The sequence below is a fragment of the Balaenoptera borealis genome (assembly GCF_965194805.1).
Source record: "Balaenoptera borealis genome assembly, chromosome: 5".
In the NCBI taxonomy this organism is placed as follows: domain Eukaryota; kingdom Metazoa; phylum Chordata; class Mammalia; order Artiodactyla; family Balaenopteridae; genus Balaenoptera; species Balaenoptera borealis.
Window position 1 is genome coordinate 114,879,634 of NC_138862.1, and position 7,062 is coordinate 114,886,695.

A 7,062-nucleotide genomic window follows, 5' to 3' on the forward strand; every position below is an offset into this window, starting at 1 on the left:
CCAAAGGATACACACATCTTATTTAATAAGCTTAAATTTCTGTGATTGTAGAACAATTCAGTATAGTAATTTAATTTAAGAGAACTGATAAGGAATAGATTGAATGATACAATGGAGTTTATGATATACAGGAGCAGAATTCCCCATGCTAAGATATGTCTCTCTGGCATATTAATTGTTTTAAGTTGTTTTTTCTTCTTTCTTTTCTGAGAAACAGCAGACATGGGAAGGGCTCTGAAAAACCAAGTAGGAGTTGCTATTTTGTAAGAAAAATTTACATTTGTAAAGGAAATCTCCATTTGTAAGGGTGTCTCCCTCTCTATATCTGGAAGAGAAAGATGACAAAATCTAGAAATTCTTAACAACGAGAAGGCAAGGACGTCAATCTGCATCACAATCCCCCTTGTTTACTGTGCTTTTCTTGGTAACCTCCCATAACTGACTCTCTCCACCCTCAACATCCTCTTTTGTCTGTAGCTGAGGATAGTATTTAAAGTGAGGACTTTGGACAGTTTGGCTAATGACTCAGTGTTTCTGGGTATCTCCCATGAATACGTGTTATTAAACTTTTGTTTGATTTTCACCTGTTAATCTGTCTCATGTCCATTTAATGTGTAGACCAGCCAGAAGAACCAATAAGTGTAGAGGAAAATTTCTTTTCTCCCGATATGATGAGGCCATTCAAGATCGCTGTTCGCTTGCTCTCAGTACATCGCCTTGCTCGATCAGTCCCTGCTTCACCTACACCCTACACAACCTGAGTGACCTTCCCTCTTCATCACGGAGCCTAATCAGTAAATGCCTACATACTTGCTCCCGGCCCCAACTAGTAATTGTTCTAATCTTTAGCTCAGAACATCTCCACCATGATAGCTTATCAAAGGGGCAGTGATGGTTGTGCTTGTCCTCTGCTGGTTTCCCTGGTAGCCGATGAGCCAACCTGACGTCAATTCCCCCTATAACTAGTAACCTCCCCTCCCTGTGCCCCCATAGTGAAGACTGCTGCCACGTCCCGCCCACCTGCCCACCTGCAGGTGTCACTCCATTGACCTTGCTTCAGACATGTAAGATCCCACTATCTACTAAACCATTGATGCCGCTGCCACTGACGCCAGGCTCTTTCTTCCAACTCAAGGCTGGGTAAGTACAGGGCTTTCAGGCCTGTGGGGTGCAGCCCAACCCCCCCCAACATAAAAATGGTGAAAATGGTAAAATTATAACTTTACAATTTGATACTATAGTTTTGTTTTACACACCACAGAAATCAAGTATACAATGAGATAACTAAAAGACAGAAAAATAGAAATATAATAGTTTGTTTAGCATTCCACTTCCAGAATACTGAAGGTCATGTAAACAATAGATCGAAATATTACTCTGATCAGTTAATAAATTGAATGGACCGACACAGGAAAACAGCACAATCATTTTCTTTTCATTCATTAAAATCATTAGTAAACATTATTCATATTCTAGCAAGAAACGTTTCCTTTTGTATACTCTTAATAGGCAGAATTCTAAATGCTACAGGGTTTCTATGAAATTTGGAAACAAATGCAAAGATACATAAAAAATTATTGATATTGCATTGCAGCGTTCAGTGACATCACATGGTATGTTCAATGTGTTGTTATTATTAGCAATACAGAGTTCAAGATGCTGTGCAAGATTATAGTGAACACAAAGCATTTCCCTAAACCATACAGGTGCATCTGTGATGTGCTACCTCATATGATGTGTCTCACATTTTCACTGAATAAAACTTCATTTTTAGCATATTCCAGAGACAAAATAAGTAGTCTCATTCTGTTTAAAACAATTAAACATTATCTATGTTTCCAGACTTTGTTGCCAATCTGTGTATTCTCATTCCACAGTACAATGAAATCAGAACAATCACACATTATGAAATAATGGGAAAAAGCATTGGCTCTGGAGTTTGTAAATCTGGGACTGAGTCTTTACTGCACTGAAGTGGGTTTTTCACCTCTAACAGCCTAAGATTCTTACTCTGTAAAATAAGGTTGCTAGAGTGTCAAATCATATGTCACAGTACAGTTGAAATACTTTTAGACAATAAGATACTATAACATTGTTCTTATAACTGAAATTTTTTAGCATCTTATCAAATAATGCTTTGGTTGATAAAAAGTAAATGATAAAAAGTAAAGCATGTTAGAAGATTTCTTACAACCACAAATACAAGTCTACTATGGAAAAAAAAAATCATAACAAAGTTTACGTCTGTGGCTATGGGCTAGGAGTCACTGAAGAAGGAGCATAAGGAAACTTTTTGAGGGGTGCTAGCGTGCTCTCTATCCTGTTAGGATAGGATTTGTCTAGGTATACACATTTGTCAGGACTCAGTGGATGATATGTTTAAGATTTGTGCATTTCTTTATATATATATAGTCTCAAAGAAAGCAAAAACAAAAATAACTACTGTACTCTGGTTAGTGAAATGTATGCTAAAATGTTTAGGGGTGGAATGTACTGATGTCTGCAACTTTGACATGCATTAAAAAAAAATTGGATTGATGGAGTTGATAGAGAATGGATAGATGAATAGGGAGCTAATGAAGCAGATGTAATGAGATATTTATTGTCAAGTCTAGGGGGTGGGTATGTAAGTATTCACTATAAAATTTTTTCACCTTTTCTGCACATGTGAAAATTTTTACATTAAATGTTGAAAAAGAAAGGACAAAAAGCTAAAAATAAAAACATACCATTTCACAGAAGGTATGCCTTGTCTCCAGCTCTTCCTTAAGGGGTAATGTGTTGACCTAAATGTCTATATTTGTAAAGCATGTACAATGTAACTACTACCACTCAGTCTCCCACTAAAGAAACCCAGAAAGAGGAAATATATTAAAAGAGCAAACCTAGACAAAATTGAAAGCAAAGGAAATCAAGTTATTTGAATTTTCAAATAGACAAGGTATAGCCTAATTAATGAAAGACAAGATATGACTTGTCATTAATAGAGAAGGGTTGCTTATACAGTCTCAGCTGAAATAATATATTATATTTCAATAATACAAATTTTTAAAATTTCCAACTGGAAATGGAAAACTTTTATACTTAAAAATATAAAATGGCAAAAATGATAATATCAAATATCTCTGATAATATCAAATAGAGACTATGACAGGAACAATAAAAGAGGAATTAATGGGGAAAAAAGGAAATAACTTCAAAACTAAACTACAGGGCTTCCCTGGTGGCGCAGTGGTTGAGAATCTGCCTGCCAATGCAGGGCACACGGGTTCGAGCCCTGGTCTGGGAAGATCCCACATGCTGCGGAGCAACTAGGCCCGTGAGCCACAACTACTGAGCCTGCGCGTCTGGAGCCTGTGCTCCGCAACAAGAGAGGCCGCGACAGTGAGAGGCCCTCGCACCGTGATGAAGAGTGGCCCCCGCTTGCCGCAACTAGAGAAAGCCCTCGCACAGAAACGAAGACCCAACACAGCCATAAATAAATAAGTAAATAAATAAATAAACCCAAAGTTAAAAAAAAAACACTAAACTACATGGAATTTTTCAAAAATTTCTAGTGATGAATAATTTTTATGCTACTGATATTTCTTCAAATATAAAAAGCATGGTTTATTGTCCAGTTTCTTATATCAAGAACTTAAAAATACGGTTTTTCTTCCCAGTTTTGACAAAAGCAAAACTGAAAGGAAAATATTAGCACTAGTGTATTATGAAGATAGATAGAGCTGAAATTAAATCTTAGGGAATAGTTTGAAATTTTAAAAAATAAAATACTGAAAAATGTCTTAGAAAATAGAATTTAGTTTCTAACCTGTTAAAAATTTCACTTGGAAAGTGACTTAGGAAAAAATATATTAAGTCAACATATTATTTGAAAAAAAGAAAAAAGTAGTAAGTAAAATTAGGTTCTACCTCTGAACATGCAAAGAAGGCTTTGGATAATGTGCTATCTACCTCAACAAAATCGTAACCTTTGGAGAGCAATGTGTGAAAAAGCCCACTCACACACTTAAGAAATTCTGCTCACCTCCAGGCCCTGCTGAGCAAGTAAGTCCTTATTCTGAAGTTTTGTGAAGGGGTAGCTCTTCGTGGTTTGACCTTTGGTTTAAATGGCCTGGTTTCAAAAGTAAGCACAACAATCAGAAAATGAGGCAGCCTCAAGAGCAGAAGCCAACACATATATCAAGATTTTCTATGAAGTTAAGGCCGTTGCTGTGTCATTCATTCAATTTTAAATCAGTCCAGAACAAGAAGAGGACCCCTCTCTGGGAGAGAGAGAGAGAGAGAGAGAGAGACTGTGTCCCCAGTTGCTGTTACCTTCATATTTCCCTGATTTCTTGCTCTGTACATTTCTTGCCCTTGACTTTCTATGAGACATTCTTTGTACTTTCTCTCCCCCATTTCTTCTCCACGTACTGCTCTATTATTTAGCAGGCTTGAGTGTGTTTCCTTTACTTTAAACCAAAGGAGCCCCAACTAAACAGAATGGATAAGAATTAGGGAATTCCTGGTAGTCCAGTGGTTAGGACTCCACGCTTCCACTGCAGGGGCATAGGTTCGATCCCTGGTGGGGGAACTAAGATCCCGCAAGCCACGTGGCACTGAAACCGTGCACCTCAGATTGGGACTTGAACCCACGTGCCAGGACTCAAACCGGGCCAAAACCCAGATTGGGACTTGAACCCATGATGCTGGGACTCGAACCCAGCCAAAACCCACAGTCTTCCAAGTGCGATCACACACCTGCTTTCAGGACTTAATGAAGCTCTGGTTTTTGATGTCTCATTGCAGAAAGAATTCAGTGAGACACAAAGTGATAGGTAAGAAGTGGGTTTATTTAGAGAGAAACACACTCCACAGACAGAGTGTGGGCCATCTCAGAGGTAAGAAAGGCACCAGGGTATGGGGTTGTCAGTTTTTATAGGAGTGTATAATTTCACAGGCTAATGAGTGGGAGGAGTATTCCAGCTATTTTAGGAAGGGGCGGGGATTTCCAGGAATTGGGTCACCGCCTACTTTATGATGCTTATGGTCCATCCTGGAACTGTCATGGTGCCTGTGGGTGTGTCATTTAGTTTGCTGATGTGTTACAGTGAGCGTATACTGAGGCTCAAGGTCTAGTGGAAGTCGACTTGTTTGCCATCTTGGACCCATTTGGTTCTAATCAGTTTATGTCATGTCCTTGGGCTATGCCATTCTTTCAAAGGTTGTGCCCTGCCCCCTTCCCTCCTGTTTCAGCGTGGCCAAAAAGAAAGAATGAAAGAAAGAAAGAGTACAATTCAATGGTTTAAAAAAAAAGAATGAACAAAAATTAATTAATTATTATATACTTGAAGTGCCTGACACATAAGAGCAGATTAAATATTTGCTGAGTAAATAAATAAATTATAAGATAGAACATCTGTAATTGATTAAAATTTCAATGAGGAAATAATCCACCATTTCAGACATGTTTTTAAAATGATAAAGATATGGAGAATGATTAACTTTGATTTCTATTTTATTCAGTAATAAATTACAGCTAGGCCCAAAAAAATAAACATTTTTTAAAAAGTTTGTTAATTCTGCTTTTTTGAAACAACTCTAAAAGCTTTAGACTCTACATCTGAATACAAGTTGCAATTATATGACATAGTTATGGCAGTTTCAATTTATAAAAAATAAAATATTTGGTGAAATAAATTATCTGAGGGCAGATATATATTCTATTAAATGAAATAAGGATAAAATTATGACTTTTTCCATTCTTCTTAACAGTAGGGGGAGAACCTTTGTATACGCAACTCTGTTACCTATGTAAAAATTCTGCACATTGGATTTTAAAATACAAAGTTAACCTCCTAAATATCATATTTTCAGAGCTCATTTTTATTACAAATTTAGTATATTGTTATGCAAAAAACAATGGATATTCTCTTCATAAAAATCGACATATTATTTGTGAAGACTGTAATATAGACTTGTTTGAATATAATCACTTCATATTTTCTCATTCCATGAACTGGTTCAGGAAGTATTTATTTAGTTTTTAAGTACAAAACCCTGTGATGGCACCAGAGAGGAATACAGAAATGAAAACCGGGTGAACTACTACTAAGGAAAAGGAGGATGAAATTGTCACTGCAAATAAGTAAGTAAAGTTCTTATTGGAGAATTAAAGGAAGAGGATACAATTTTGAATTGAGCCTTGGAAAATGAAATGGATTACATTCAGCCAAGTGGTGTTAATTGACCAAAGACTTTGGGCATAACTTATTTATCAGGTTTTATCATTTGTTTCTGGAAATGGAATTATATATTGATCAGTGGTAGACTTTGGAGGCAAACAAAAAATGGATCTTAAACACTCAATGATTGATAAAACTGAAGATAAAACAAGCAAACTAAACACGGCTCTGACTTCAGGCTATTACTGTTAGATTTTAGTAAACTTGGAAACAACAGGAAATTCCAAACTGCACATTTTTGCCAAATCTTATTGTGTTTAACTTATATCCTTAAGTTGCTCTGAGTCTTATATAATAGTTTGTGTACATTAACAGCCAATTGACTTGGAGCAAACACGGTGAGACAACAGCATATCAGGAAAAAGGAATGATAAGGACAGGTGCAGAGCACAGAGTCTTTGGAGGATCAGATCTGTTGTGCTTCATGCAGTAAGTACTGAATACACTCCACTCCAATCTTGGGAGGCCTAATGGTCTAAGCTGAGTCATCTTGGAGCTTGATATGAAATTCACATTTTTCTGTATGAAGGGTCTGAACTGTCACCATTCTTGGCCTTATACTCAGCTCTCACCCTTTGTTTCCCAAGTATGGTCCTCTTACTGATGGCAAGACACCACATGATTGTAGGGGTTACCATGACATCTGCTCACATACTGAGAAAGATTCAGTCCCTTTTCAACCTTTGGGAATACATCAAGAAGAAAGCCTGATTTTAATATTTTAAAGAATATTAAGTTTTTAAACAATTCTTTAACATTTACTATTGCCCTTTTTAAAGGGGGGGCTATGAGGTGTCAGGCTCAGAGCATTGACAGGCAAGAGTATTCAGATAGT

At 36.9% G+C, this 7,062-nt stretch overlaps 1 protein-coding gene across 1 annotated transcript in view; it reads right to left on the reverse strand.

Annotated features, from left to right (window-relative positions):
* Positions 1-2,405, reverse strand: part of SUCNR1 (succinate receptor 1) — a gene marked incomplete at its 3' end in the record, with an annotated part of 45,351 nt that extends 42,946 nt beyond the window's left edge. Inside the window, 1 exon segment of the mRNA XM_082394449.1 lies at positions 1-2,405. This exon segment is cut by the window's left edge and continues 25,777 nt beyond it.
* Positions 2,406-7,062: the final 4,657 nt, after the last annotated feature.